Source organism: Neoarius graeffei, chromosome 6, assembly GCF_027579695.1.
Source record: "Neoarius graeffei isolate fNeoGra1 chromosome 6, fNeoGra1.pri, whole genome shotgun sequence".
Lineage (NCBI taxonomy): Eukaryota > Metazoa > Chordata > Actinopteri > Siluriformes > Ariidae > Neoarius > Neoarius graeffei.
In genome coordinates, this window is record NC_083574.1 from 90,950,902 (window position 1) to 90,967,202 (window position 16,301).

Consider the following 16,301-nt stretch of genomic DNA (forward strand, 5'->3'; position numbering starts at 1 on the left):
CATTGCTGAAAAGGCTGGCTGGAAAAGATTGTAAAGAAAAGTCAATTCAAGAACTTGGGAGAGCTTCACAAGGAGAAGAGACCTTTATTTGCCACATGCATACTTCAAGCACAGTGAAATTCATCCTCAACCCATCTGAAACAGTGAACACATGCACACACACCCAGAGCAGTGGGCAGCCACACTAGAGCGCCCAGGGAGCAGTCAGGGGTTAGGTACCTCGCTCAAAGGCACTTCAGCCCAAGGCCACCCCACGTTAACCTAACTGCATGTCTTTGGACTGTGGGGGAAACCGGAGCACCCGGAGGAAACCCATGCGGACACAGGGAGAACATGCAAACTCCACACAGAAAGGCCCTCGCTGGCTGCTGGGTTAGAACCCAGAACCTTCTTGCTGTGAGGCAACCGTGCTAACCACTACACCACCGTGCCGCCCAGACGGCGCTGTCCATGTGGCGATTGAACCTACAAATCGCACTAAGCTGCGCTGTTGACTCTGCGGAGCTGTGCGAGCATCAAAAAAAAAAGTCCAAGGAGTGGACTGAGGCTGCTGTCAGTGCATCAAGAGCCACCATGCACAGATGTCTTCAGGAAAGTGGCTACAACTATCAAACTCATAATATCAAGACACTCTTGAACCAGAGACAACGTAAGAATATTCTTTCCTGGGCTAAGGAGAGAAAGAATTGGACTGTTGCTCAGTGGTCCAAAATTATCTTTTCAGATGAAAGTAAATTTTGCATTTCATTTGGAAATCAAGTCTGGAGGAAGAGTGGTTAGGCACAGAATTCAAGGTGTTTGAAGTCCAGTGTAAAGTTCCCATAGTCTGTGATGATTTGGGGTGACATGTCATCTACTGGTGTTGGTCCACTGTGTTTCATCAAGTCCACTGAGCAACCATCCAGTTCTTTCTCTCCTTTGCCCAGGTAAGACACTTTTGATGTTGTTTCTGGTTCAGGAGTGGATTGATATTAGGAATGCAACAGTTGTAGTTGTATTATCTCACTGATGATATAAGTGTGCATAAATCCAAGCTTGTCATTAACATAGTTGTCATCGTTTATTTAAAATCTGCTTTTTTCAAAATCAAGGCTTCAAATTACCTTCAGGAAGTGTCTTTCCCAATCTCTGGTGAACTTGTAAAGTTGGATATAAGAGGATATTCAATTCCATCTTATTATCTGATCAATTGGCAGAGACTCCCAAATGGAGACATTGACTTTATCAAAGTGGGACTTTATGATGGGGCAATGGATGGAGGAAAACAACTGGTTATCCAGGATCAAATGTAAAGTGGCCTGATAATCAGAGCAAGGCAAGGAGCTGACACAATGTACACTCTATGTTAAAATATAAATATAACCTCAATTTAGTTGAAACATCGGACCATTAAAAAAAAAAAAAGACTTCAGTGTCAATGTATCTCACATTTAAATCCCTATTATTTGTTCTTGAGACCATTAAAAAGGGGGGGGGGGATTGGGTTGTTACTCTAAATTGCTCCTAGGTGTGATTTTGTATGTGTATGGTCTGGTCCTACAATGGACTGGTGACATCTGGGGTACATTTCCTCAACACACCCAGTGTCCTTGGGACAGAATCCAGATTCAGTATGACCAGGACACATTTACATTTTCTGACAATTGTGTAATACATACACATAGTACTGACATTTTCAAACAATACCTGTCTGATTACTAACCTTGTCCCTGTCGCATGGTACACAGTCAAAGCAGCTGAATCCCAGAGTACAGCTCTGACTGCAAATGGATACTGGCACCTAATTTTACCCAATATAAAATACAGTGGTGCTTGAAAGTTTGTGAATCCTTTATAATTTTCTATATTTCTACATAAATATGACCTAAAACATCATCCGATTCTCACACAAGTCCTGAAAGTAGATAAAGAGAACCCAGTTAAACAACTGAAACAAAAATATTATATTCAGTCCTTTATTTCTTGAGGAAAATGATCCAACATTAGGGTGGCACAGTGGTGTAGTGGTTAGCGCTGTCGCCTCACAGCAAGAAGGTCCAGATTTGAGCCCAGTGGCTGATGAGGGCCTTTCTGTGCAGAGTTTGCATGTTCTCCCCATGTCCGTGTGGGTTTCCTCCGGGTGCTCCGGTTTCCCCCCACAGTCCAAATGCATGCAGGTTAGGTTAACTGGTGACTCTAAATTGACCGTAGGTGTGAATGTGAGTGTGAATGGTTGTCTGTGTCTATGTGTCAGCCCTGTGATGACCTGGCGACTTGTCTAGGGTGTACCCCACCTTTTGCCCATAGTCAGCTGGGATAGGCTCCAGCTTGCCTGCAACCCTGTAGAACAGGATAAAGTGGCTAGAGATAATGAGATGAGATGAGATCCAATATTACATATCTGTGAGTGGCAAAAGTATGTGAACCTTTGCTTTCAGTATCGGGTGTGACCCCCTTGTGCAGCAATAACTGCAACTAAACATTTCTGGTAACTGTTGATCAGTCCTGCACACTGGCTTGGAGGAATTTTAGCCCATTCCTCCATATAGAACAGCTTCAACTCTGGGATGCTGGTGGGTTTACTCACATGAACTGCTTGCTTCAGGTCCTTCCACAACATTTGGATTGGATTAAGGTCAGGACTTTGACTTGGACATTCCAAAACATGACCGTAACTTTATTCTTCTTTAACCATTCTTTGGTAGAACAACTTGTGTGCTTAAGGTCATTGTCTTGCTGCATGACCCATCTTCTCTTGAGATTCAGTTCATGGACAGATGTCCTGATATTTTCCTTTAGAATTCACTGGTATAATTCAGAATTCATTGTTCCAATCAATTATGGCAAGCCGTCCTGGCCAGATGCAGAAAAAAAGGCCCAAACCATGATACTACCACCAAGTCAAGTCAAATCAAGTCAAGTTTATTTGTATAGCACTTTTAACAATAAACATTGTCGCAAAGCAGCTTTACAGAATTTGAATGACTTAAAACATGAGCTAATTTTATCCTGAATCTATCCCCAATGAGCAAGGCTGAGGCAATGGTGGCAAGGAAAAACTCCCTCAGATGACATGAGGAAGAAACCTCAAGAGGAACCAGACTCAAAATGGAACACATCCTCATTTGGGCAACAACAGACAACACGACTATAACATTAACAGTTTTAACATGAAGTCAGTTTCATTGAAGCTATAAACTCTTCATTGATGGAAACTTGAGTGGAAAACTGTTCAAGACAACTGCAATCCTAAAGTTAGCAAGTCAACTGTAGTCCTCAGCCATAAAAGCATTTGTGGCAGCGGGGGCATGTTCAAGCATCGGTCTGTGACTGGAGGGTGGAGTCAGGGAAGGTAAGTGGAAGAATCACTGCACCTGGTGTCAATTAACCTGTGTTTGTGTGTCTTCCCCAGTGACCGCACCCTATATAAGGAGAGAGGGAGCAGAGGAAGGGAGCTCTCTCCCCAACCAGACAAATGTGTGTGTGTGCGTGTCTGTGGTACTGGGAGATTGTGAAGGCTGAAAAGCTGAAAATAAAGAGTTTTGAAAACTCAGTTCTGGCCTGCCATACTTCTGTGCTCCACCCACCCACTCAAAGTCTTACAGTGGTGCTGAAACCTGGGATTGGAGCACAGAGCAGAACAGCCCCATCGAGTCCTCCCCCTTTGCGGACCTGATCCACGGCCTCGCCACGGCCCAACAGACCCAGCACCAGGCGCTGGTCACCCTCCGAAAGGAGCAATCACAAAAGGTTAGAGGCCCTGATACTGGCGCAATAAGAAGATCGTCAGGTGTTCCGGCACCTCCTCGCATCGGCGGGGTCCACTACCTCCACTGCCGCGGGCCCTCCCCACCTCACCCTAATGAAGATGGGCCCGCACGACAACCCCGAGGCCTTCCTAGCATTCTTCCAGCAAGCAGCAGAGGCCTGGGGCTGGCTGGTGGAATGGCACAGCGCGCCTCCTCCTCCTGCTAACGGGTGAGGGGTAGTTGGCCGTGCAACAGCTCCCCGCTGACAGCCGGCTGGTCTACACGGACCTGTGCTGGACCATCCTCCAGCGTGTGGGGCGCACCCCAGAAGAACAACGCAAGCGCTTCTGCACTCTACGCCTAGAGGAGGTCGGCTGGCCGTTCGCGTTTGGCCAGCAACTCCGGGACGCCTGCTGGCGGTGGCTGAGGGCTGACAACCGCGACGCCGAGGGAATCATCAATCTGGTGGCACTGGAGCAGTTCATCGTCCAGCTTCCTGAAGGGACAGCGGAGTGGGTCCAGTACCATCGCCCGGCGTCGGTGGATCAGGCCATCGAGTTGGCGGAGGATCATTTGGTGGCTGTTCCTATGGCAGGATCACAGAGCTCCTCTTCCCCTCTCTCTTTCTCTCTCTCTCTCCCCCTCCCCTTCTGTGTCTCGTCCTCGCCCCATTCTCCCACCATGGAGGTGGGGGCCAGCTCCACCCCAGCCAGCCCACCGCACCCACGGTGCCCTCCCGTTTCCGTGTCTGTCTCTCTCCCCCCTCAGGTGAGTGAGCGACAGAGCGCCGGTGCAGGGAGAAAGCCCAGGCTGGTTTGCTGGCACTGCAGGGAGCTGGGGCACCTCCAGCATCAGTGCTTGGCAATGGAGGTGGGCGCGGTGGTCTGGATCCCCAATGCGCCAGGAACCGCCCTCGATCAGACCGGAGCGTATCGCATACCAGTGAGTGTCCAAGGCGATACGTATCAGGCTTTGGTGGACTCTGGCTGTAATCAGACCTCAATCCACCAAAGCCTGGTGCAAGACGAGGCATTGGGGGGCGCACAATTGGTGAAGGTGTTGTGTGCATGGGGATGTTCACAACTACCCTGTAGTGTCGGTCCATATTCTTTTTCGAGGGGAAAAATTTAGTGTAAAGGCGGCGGTTAATCCTTGCCTTAACCACTCGATAATTTTGGGGACTGATTGGCCGGGATTTCGGGAGTTAATGACTCATTTAGTGAAGAGTGGGTCCTGCCGTAGTTCTGCGGAGGAGGTCCCGGTGTGGCATTGGCAGGAGTAGCTGTCACAGAGCCGTCTACGTCATCACCGCATCAGAGTGAGGAGCAGCAGGCTCCTCCTCCCTCTCTTGGGGAATCCCTTGCGGATTTCCCATTAAAGGAGTCACGAGACGAGACTCTGCGGCATGCGTTTGATCAAGTGGGAGTAATCAATGGTCAAACGCTCCAGCCAAACGCCACCCCGTCCTTCCCCTATTTCTCCATTATGAGGGATAGATTATACCGAGTGACGCAGGACACTCAGACTAAGGAGCCAATCACACAACTTTTGATCCCAAAGAGCTGCCGGGAATTGGTATTCCAGGCAGCTCACTTTAATCCCATGGCTGGACACTTGGGGCAGGATAAGACACTAGCCTGAATAATGGCCCAGTTCTATTGGCCAGGGATTCGCAGCGATGTCTGTAGGTGGTGTACGGCATGCTGCAAATACCAGTTAGTAAATCCAGTGGCCATTCCAAAAGTGCCTTTGCGCCCTCTACCATTAATCAAGACCCCGTTCGAAAGAATTGGGATGGATCTCGTCGGGCCATTAGATCGGTCAACATGAGGGTATCACTTTATTTTAGTTCTGGTGGACTATGCAACGTGATACCTGGAAGCAGTGCCTCTTCGCAATATCTCAGCACATAGTATTGTGGAAGCACGCTTCCACGTCATCTCCTGAGTCGGAATCCCCAAAGAGATTCTGACTGATCAAGGCACTTCGTTTATGTCACGCACACTGCCAAACTGTATGGGTTATTGGGAATTAAGCTGATCCGCACCAGCGTTTATCACCCATAAATGGACGGTTTAGTCGAACAGTTCAATCGCACCCTAAAGAATATAATTAAAAAGTTTGTAAGCGAGGACGCATGCAATTGGGATAAATGGCTCAAACCCCTGTTATTTGCATTGCAAGAGGTCCCACAAGCCTCCACGGTGTTCTCCCCATTCTAATTATTATATGGGCGTAAGCCACAAGGCATCCTAGATGTACTGAAGGAAAATTGGGAGGAGGGACCTTCTCCAAGCAAAAATGAAATCCAATATGTTATTGACCTGCGCGCAAAAACTCCACACACACACACACACACACACACACACACACACACACACACACACACACCTAACCCAGGAGAATTTGCGGCAGGCCCAAGAACGCCAAATCCACCTGTACGACAGGGGTATGCACCTTAGGGAGTTCACACCATGAGATAAAGTACTTGTACTGTTGCCCACGTCGAGCTCCAAATTTATCGCCAAGTGGCAAGGACCCTTTGAGGTCACACGGTGAGTCTGGGACATTGACTATGAGGTGAGGTGAATGGACAGGGGTGGAGCACTACAGATTTACCACTTCAATCTGCTCAAACTCTGGAATGAGGAGGTCCCCATGGTGTTGGTGTTGTTGGTTCCGGAGAAGGTGGAGCTGGGGCCGGAAGTTCAAAAGGGAACATTGACATCGCTTACCTCTCCGGTCCCCTGTGGAGACCACCTTTTCCCGACCCAACTCATGGAGGTTGCCCAGTTGCAGACCGTATTTTCGGACGTGTTCTCACCCCTGCCCAGCCGCACCCGCATCATAGAACACCACATTGAGACGCCACCGGGGGTGGTAGTGCGCAGCCGCCCTTACAGGCTACCCAAACACAAGAAGAAGGTGGTTCGGGAAGAACTCGAGGCCATGCTCAAAATGGGCATCGTCGAGGAGTCCCACAGTGACTGGAGCAGCCCCGTGGTCTTGGTTCCCAGGGCTGACGGGTCGGTCCGGTTCTGTGTGGACTATAGAAACGTCAATGCAGTGTCTAAATTCAATGCATACCCAATGCCTCACATTGACGAGTTGCTGGATCAACTAGGCACAGCTGCTTTTATTCGACACTGGATTTGACAAAGGGTTATTGGCAGATCCCCTTGACTCCACTATCCTGAGAAAAAAACAGCCTTTTCCACACTGTTTGGCTTACACCAATTTGTCACACTTCCCTTTAGGCTGTTTGGGGCGCCCGCTACATTCCAGTGGCTTATGGACAGGGTCCTCCGCCCCCACGCCACCTATGTGGCCACATACTTAGATGATATCATAATCTATAGTAATGACTAGCCACAGCATCTGCAACACCTGAGGGCCATCCTTGGGTCACTGAGGCGAGCGGGTCTCACAGTCAACCTGAAGAAGTGTGCGATTGGGCGGGTGGAAGTATGGTATCTGGGCTTCTGCTTGGGCAATGGGCAGGTGTGTCCCCAAATTAATAAGACAGCAGTGATTGTGGCCTGCCCGAGGCCCAAGACCAAAAAGGGGGTGAGACAGTTCCTAGGGCTTGCTGGCTACTATCATAGGTTTATACCTAATTATTCGGACGTCACCAGCCCGCTGACTGATCTCACAAAAATGGGGGCATCAGATCCAGTCCAGTGGATGGAGCAATGCCAGCGGGCTTTCTCTGAGGTGAAGGCTGCACTGTGTGGGGGGCCACTGTTACACTCCCCTGACTTTTCTCTCCCCTTTATGTTGCAGATGGACGCGTCGGATAGGGGGCTGGGGGCTGTTCTGTCCCAGGAGGTGGATGGGGAGGATCATCCTGTGCTGTACATCAGCAGGAAGCTGTTGGTGTGTGAGGGGCGCTACAGCACAATAGACAAGGAGTGCCTAGTCATCAAGTGGGCGGTCCTTGCCCTCCGCTACTACCTGCTGGGATGCCCTTTCACCCTCTGTTCGGACCACGTGCCCCTCCAGTGGCTCCACCACATGAAGGATGCCAATGCATGGATCACCCATTGATATCTGGCACTCCAGCCCTTTAACTTCAAGGTGATCCACAGGCCGGGGGCACAGATGGTCGTGGCAGACTTCCTCTCCCATCAAGGGGGGGGGGAGTCGGCTGCAGGCCGGATGGCTGCCTGGTCTGAGTCGGGCGGTGGGGGTACGTGGCAGCGGGGGCGTGGTCAAGCGTCAGTCTGTGACCAGAGGGTGGAGTCAGGGAAGGTAAGTGGCAGAATCACTGCACCTGATGTCAATTAACCTGTGTTTGTGTGTCTTCCCCAGTGACTGCGCCCTATATAAGGAGAGAGAGAGAGCAGAGGAAGGGAGCTCTCTCCCCAACCAGACAAATTATGTGTATATGTCTGTGGTACTGGGAGATTGTCTCATCTCATCTCATTATCTCTAGCCACTTTATCCTGTTCTACAGGGTTGCAGGCAAGCTGGAGCCTATCCCAGCTGACTATGGGCGAAAGGCAGGGTACACCCTGGGCAAGTCGCCAGGTCATCACAGGGCTGACACATAGACACAGACAACCATTCACACTCACATTCACACCTACGGTCAATTTAGAGTCACCAGTTAACCTAACCTGCATGTCTTTGGACTGTTGGGGAAACTGGAGCACCCAGAGGAAACCCACATGGACACGGGGAGAACATGCAAACTCCACACAGAAAGGCCCTCGCTGGCCACGGGGCTCGAACCCGGACCTTCTTGCTGTGAGGCGACAGCGCTAACCACTACACCACTGTGTCACCCTACTGGGAGATTGTGAAGCCCGAAAAGCTGAAAATAAAGAGTTTTGAAATCTCAGTTCTGGCCTGCTGTACTTCTGTGCTCCACCCACCCACTCAAAGTCTTACAGTGGTGCTGAAACCCAGGATTAGAGCACAGAGGAGCATTACTGTAGGTGTCCAGAGCATCTTCTAAGTGTGACTTTCAACTGTCCATATGGGGCTGTCCTCCACAGGAGCAATGCGATGAGACTCCAACCAGACACAGGGCACCAGGATGGATCAAGCAGGTCCGAGAAGCAGAAGAGGTCAGCATCTCAATCCCAGGACCGACATGTAACTCAGAGGGACAGATGGGGGGGGGAGGAGAGAGAAAACACAGGTTGTTATGTATGGCCAATGTCACCTGAATAAGTAGGAACAGTATACATATTGCACTAAGTACAAGCAGGGACTCCGGCAAAACTAACTATGACAGTATAACTAAAAGGGGAGAGCCAGAAGGTAAAACAGGCATGAGGGAACCCCGGGACATAAAGCAGCCAGCCACTACACCATCAACAAACTCAAGTGAGCAAGCGAGTGGGGGACAGACAGTATCCATACATCCCAGTTTACCAAAACACACTATGTCTGAGGACCCTCCAGATCTACTCCTTTACCTCATAAAACACCATTAACAAAAGGCTTGACTAAAAAGATATGTTTTCAGCCTAGACTTAAACTGTGTCTGATTCCCAAACATTACTTGGAAGCCTGTTCCATAACTGTGGGGCTTTGTAAGAAAAGGCTCTGCCCCCTGATGTAGCCTTCACTATACAAGGTACCAGCAGATAGCCTGCACCTTTTGAGCTAAGTAGGTGTGGTGGGTCATAGAGGACCAGAAGTTCACTCAGGTACTGTGGTGCCAGACCATTCAGTGCTTTAAAGGTCAATAGTAGTATTTTATAATGAATATGAAATTTGATTGGGAGCCAATGCAGTGTGGATAAGACAGGAGTGATGTAGTCATATTTTCTAGTTCTAGTAAGGCCTCTTGCTGCTGCATTTTGAACTAACTGGAGCTTGTTTATGCACTTATTGGAACATCCAGACAGTTTGGCTTTACAATAATGCAACCTGGAGGTAACGAAAGCATGAACTAGTTTTTCCGTGTCATGTAGTGACATTAAATTTCTTATCTTAGCAATATTTCTGAGATGAAAGAAAGCTATCCGGGTAATGTTATCAATGTGAGTTTCAAATGAAAGACTGGGGTCAATAATCACTCCAAGGTCTTTTACTGCTGCATGTGAAGAAACAGAAAGGCCATCCAGAGTTACTGTGTAATCAGAAAACTTACTTCTAGCTGCATGTGGTCCTAGCACAAGTACTTCAGTCTTGTCAGAGTTAAGCAGAAGGAAGTTAATAAGCATGCAGTGTCTAATGTCCTTCACACATTCCTCAATTCTATTAAGCTGGTGTCTCTCATCAGATTTTGCAGAAACATACAACTGTGTGTCTTCAGCATAACAGTGGAAACTAATACAATGTTTATGAATAATATCACCCAGAGGTAACATATATAAAGAAAAAAGCAGTGGGTCCAAGACAGAACCTTGTGGAACATCAAACTTCACCTCAGTTTGTCTAGAAAAATCAACATTTACATCAACATACTGATAGTGATCAGTTAATTAAGATCTGAGCCAGGAGAGGGCCATTCCCTTAACTCCCACAACATTTTCTAGTTTATCCAGAAGAACAGAATGATCAATGGTATCAAATGCTACACTGTCAAGCAACACAAGCAGCAAGACACAGCCCTGATCAGATGCCAGCAGTAGGTCATTTACTACTTTAACCAGAGCTGTCTCTGTGCTATGATGAGGTCTAAATCCTGAATGATACAGTTCATGGATGTTATTCCTATGTAAATATAAGCATAACTGCCATGCCACACCTTTTTAAGGATCTTGGAGATAAAGGGGCGGTTTGATATTGGCCGATAATTGGACAGCTGACAGGGATCAAGGTCAGGTTTTTTAATCAGGGGTTTGATAACTGCTAGTTTAAAAGATTTGGGTACATTAGCCAGTCCTAAGAGAATAATTTATTATTTTTAAAAGTGGTTCAATTACTCCAGGTATTATCTGTTTGAATAGATGTGTAGGTAAGGGATCTAGTACACAAGTTGAGGCTTTTGATGCGGAGATTAATGAAAGTAATTCAATTTCTCTAAGGGGAGTAATACGTTGTAATTGCTGATCTGATACAGTTATATTGTTAACTACAGGGTCACTTACATTGTCTGACCTTAAACTGGTAGTTTGAATTTTTTGTCGGATATTCTCAATTTTGTTCTTCAAAAAATTCATGAAGTTATTGCTACTACATACTACAGGTGTACATGTGTCTATAGTGGACTTATTCCTGGTTAATTTTGCTACAGTATTAAATATGAATCTAGGATTATTTTTATCTTCTATTAAGAAGGAGAGATATGTTGATCTAGCAGCACTAAGAGCTTTTCTATACTTCAGGAATCTGTCCTTCCACGCTAATTTGAACACTACCAATTTTGTTTGACACCATTTACATTCCAATTTTTGAGTGGTCTGTTTTAAAGTGTGAGTGTCATCATTATACCAGGGTGCTAATTTTTCATCTCTGACCATTTTACTTTTAAAAGGAGCTACATTCTCTAAAGTATGGCGGAATGTTGACTTGAAGCATTCAGTTGCCTGATCAAATTCTGCAGGGGCTGACAGTGACCCAATCAAAGTTGATAACTCTGGGAGATCATTTATAAAGCTCTGTGCAGCAGTTGACATGAATGTATGCTTAATCCAGTAGCATGGTGAGGTGCATATATTATTACTCAGACATATTTTGAATGAGATGAGATAATGATCTGAGATAACTTCAGACTGTTGAAGTATGACTATATTTTCTATGTTTAACCCGAATGTTAGTATTAGATCGAGGGTGTGACCACCATTATGGATCAGTCCTATGACATTCTGATTAATCCCTACTGAATCTAAAATGAACACAGATGCTGTTTTCAAAGGGTCTTCTGGGTTATCGAAGTGAATATTAAAATCTCCAACAACTAAAGCTTTGTCTAAGGAAATAACCAGATCTGAGATAAATCTGCAAATTCAGAAAGAAACTCAGAATATGGCCCCGGGTGCCTGTAAATAATAAATAATGCAATTAACTGGGTAGGCCTATTTTTTGAGGCTACGTACATACATTATATGAGTATGAAGAACTTCAAATGTATTAAATTTATAACCAGGTTTTTGTGTTACACCTAGATAATCATTATAAATAACTGATGCCTCGTCCTCTGCCAGTTAGACGAGGCTGATGTACATAACTTTATCCAGGAGGACTAGCTTCATTTAATGCTGTATATTCATTTGGCTTCATCCATATTTCAGTTAAACAAAGTACATTAAACTCCTGATCAGTAATTAGTTCATTAACCATTAGTGCTTTAGATGTAAGAGATCTAATATTTAATAGCCCCACCTTTAGATCAAAGGTGCTGGCAGCAGCTGTACAGTCAGTATGATCTAATTTTATATTGATTAGTTTACTGGAACAAACTCTCTGAGTATTTCTACTTTTTTGTTGAGCTTGAGGAACAGACACAGTCTCGATGTAGTTGACCCTGAGTGACGACTCTGTGCAGCTAGCAGACAGTTGGTTTAGCCTGTTTGTCTGCTCCCTGGCCTTGGCTCTGGATTGTCAGAAATTAACTAGGCCTGTTCTGAGACTATGACCTATGCTGCAGGAAGTGAGAGCAGCACCTTCCTGAGTGGGATGGATACCATCCCACCCTAAGAGGCCAACAGTGCCCTCAAAATTAGCCTATTTATCTATAAAGCCCACACTGTTTTCAGAGCACCACCTGGATAACCAGGAGTTCAGCGACCATAACCTGCTGTAAGCTACATCGCCATGCCGCATTGGGATGGGGCCAGAGCATACTACAGCATCGGACATCGCCTTCACTAATTTAAACACCTCTACAAAGTTACTCTTAGTAACCTCAGACTGATGAAGGCGTAGATCATTAGCTCCTGGATGGATAGCTATCTTTGAGAACCTGTGCTTGCCTAGGACCCTAATGGCCCTTTTCCACTACCCTTTTTCATCTCACTTCAGCTCGCTTCAGCTCACTTCAGCCCGACACGGCTCGTGTTTCGACTACCAAAAACCGGCACGACTCAGCTCGCTTCAGCCCTTCTTAGCCCCTAAAACTCGCACTGTTTTGGAGTGGGGCTGAAGCGAGCCAAAGCGAGCCGAGTGAGGCTGGGGGCGTGAGCAGACACTCCCCTGTGCACTGATTGGTGAGGAGGAGTGTCCTTACATGCCCACACACGCCCCGCGAGCGTGCTGGGATCTGTAAACACCGCAAACCCGGAAGGAGAAGAATTACGAATTACGAGAATTTCTGAAGCCTTATGCGCCTCGCCTCATCTATACGCTCTTGCCAGTATCTGTCCGCGTTGTCGGTGACGACAAGCCACAGCACCAAGACCAGCAACACTAACGACTCCATGTCCTCCATGTTTATTGTTTACTATTCAGGTCGTGAGACTACCGCTTAAAAGCCCACTGATGTCAATGTTTGTGCTGCTTAATTAACAACATCACCTGACATCCACCCACTTTCGCTAACTCCACCCAATGTGTCCACCCACTTCCAGCCAGCACGGTTCACCGTGGTTGTAGTCGAAATGCAACTCCAACAGCCCCGCTCAGCTCGACTCAGCCCGGCACGGCTCAGCCCGACTCAGCCGCGTTTGTAGTGGAAAAGCGGCATAAGATTACCTGCTATGCCCTGCACCCTGGTTCCCGGTATACACATGACTAAAGCTGCTGGTGCCCCTAAAGGCTGAGCTAATTTCACGTGCCATATAATAGAGTCCCCTATAACCAGAGCTCTTTCAGGTTTCTCAGTGGGTGCATCACTAAGGAGATCAAACCTGTTCGACATGTGACGTGGAGAGGAGTGGTGCTCTTGTGGGTGAGCCTCAGCAGTAGCTTTGGCTCTACGCTTATGCCGCCGAGCCCTCACCCATTCGCCCCGCTGTAAAGGCTCTAATGCTGGAGTTGGGGGATTACTAACTCCACCTAGGGCATCCAGACTTTTCCCTACAGAAACAACACTGTTCTCATTCTCAGTGACCTTTTCTAAAGCCTGGATATGCACTTCTAACACTGTAATTCTCCGTCAGAGAGCTAACTAATCTGCACTTATCACAAATAAAGCTATTGCTAGCGACGGAGGAAGAATGACTAAACATCCTACACTCAGCACACTGAACAGGCTGAAGGTGTGCCATGATGAAAAGATTCACATACTCTTAATCGAAGATCTGTTGATATTAAAGCAGATCTGATGTGGATGGACTCCACTTGTGGTCTTTACACAGGAGGAGAAAAAAAAGAAAGCTTCCGGTCTTGGCGTTCTTCCGAAAAAAAAAAAAGAGCGAAAAAAACAGAAAAAGGAAAGTGAAAAGTACAAAAAAGAAAGTGAAAAGTACAATAAAAAATGAAGGGGATACTGGAAAATTGTTTGTAGAAAAAAGATTTGTGATTAACGTCAACACTTGCAGAAAAAAAGACTTCTTGCAAACAACTCGGGAACCAGGAAGTGCATAGCACAGAATGCACATGTGCCTGTAGCTTGCTCCACCATGCTTCCCAGATGGGATAAGGTTCTTATGCTGGAATGTTTCTCCAAACATAACACTTCTCATTTAAACCAAAAAGTTCTCTTTTGGTCTCATGCATCCTAAAATATTTTTCCAATAGCCTTCTGGCTTGTCCATGTGATCTTTAGCAAACTGCAGACGAGCAGCAATGTTCTTTTTGGAGAGCAACTGGCTTTCTCCTTGCAACCCTGCCATGCACACCGTTGTTGTTCAGTGTTCTCCTGATGGTGGACTCATGAACATTAACATTAGCTAATGTAAGAGCAGCCTTCAATTGCTTAGAAGTTACCCTGGGGTCCTTTGTGACCTTGCTGACTATTACACGCCTTGCTCTTGGAGTGATCTTTGTTGTTTGACCACTCCTGGGAAGGGTAACAATGGTCTTGAATTTCCTCCATTTGTACACAATCTGTCTGACTGTGAATTGGTGGAGTCCAAACTCTTTAGAGATGGTTTTGTAACCTTTTCCAGCCTGAAGAGTATCAACACTTTTTCTGAGGTCCTCAGAAATCTCTTTTTGTTCGTGCCATGATACACTTCCACAAATGTGTTGTGAAGATCAGACTTTGATAGATCCCTGTTCTTTAAATAAAACAGGGTGCCCACTCATACCTCATTTTCATCCCATTGATTAAAAACACCTGACTCTAATTTCACCTTAAATTAACTGCTAATCCTCGAGGTTCACATACTTTTGCCACTCACAGATATGTAATATTGGATCATTTTCCTCAACAAGTAAATGACCAAGTGTAATATTTTTGTCTCATTTTTTTTATTGGTTTCCCTTTATCTACTTTTAGGACTTGTGTGAAAATCTGATGATGCTTTAGGTCATATTTATGCAGAAATATAGAAAATTCTAAAGGGTTCCCAAACTTTCAAGCACCACTGTAGTTAAAAAAAAAAAAAAATTATATTGGGTAAAATTAGGTGCCAGTATTCATTTGCAGTCACAGCTGTGCTCTGGAATTCAGGAAAGCTGTTCATCTTAACAAGCAGTTGTGCTACTTTGACTTGTACCATGCAACAAGGACAAGGTTAGTAATAAGACAGGTATTGTTTGAAAATGTCCATACTATGTGTATGTATTACACAATTGTCAGAAAATGTGAATGTGTCCTGGTCATACTGAATCTGGATTCTATCCCAAGGACACTGGGTGTGTTGAGGAAATGTACCCCAGATGTCACCAGTCCATTGTAGAACACCATACATATCCATATTCACACACTCATTCACACCTAGGAGCAATTTAGAGTAACAACCCAATCCCCCCCTCCATTTTTAATAAATGGATGAAAACAGGGAGCCTGGAGGAAACTTACATAGACATGGGTAGCACATGTGAAACTACACATAGACAGTAGCTCAAGTTCAGGATTCAACTGGGGACACTGGAGCTGTGATGTGGAAATGAATGCTGTTGTAGTTAAATGCTATATAAAGCCCCTTGCTGCTTTCGATTGCTGTCATTATTCTGACCACAATTAAATGCATACAGGAGTAAACCCTGATGAGACACAGGAGAAGCCAGGTCATGAGTCAATCAACAGTTCCCAGAATCTGTTGGTGACATAAGGGGACTGCCTTTCTAGAGAATCCATCTATATTCATGAAGCAACTGCTTGGCTAGAAGTACAGCTGAACTGCTTTAAACAGATCAGTTACCACCTCCTTTAGTGATGCAAACAGGGAGGAACATCTAAGCCCATGTTTACATTAGACCATATCAGCGGATCATCAGATTAACGTTTTTAAAACGATTAGTGTGCACACAGCAACGCCAATACACGATTTGCGTGCACACAGCAACACCAATACAAGGATACGCTCGGCTCCGCAGGCATCCTGCGCTCCAAATCGCTTCGCCCTGAACAGCGAGTGCCCTCTGGAGGGTGCGCACTCCGGCCCTGTGCAGCTCACAGAGCGTGCGAGTGTAGTGCACAAGCTGTGATTCGGGACTGAGCCGCTGTGTGTGTGATCCCAGCGCATATCACTTACCACTTGCAAGTGGAAGGATGGCAAGCTTAAAGACAACCATAACTACACAATGGGAAGTATTTGCATCAGTATTTGCAGTATTTTCATACTT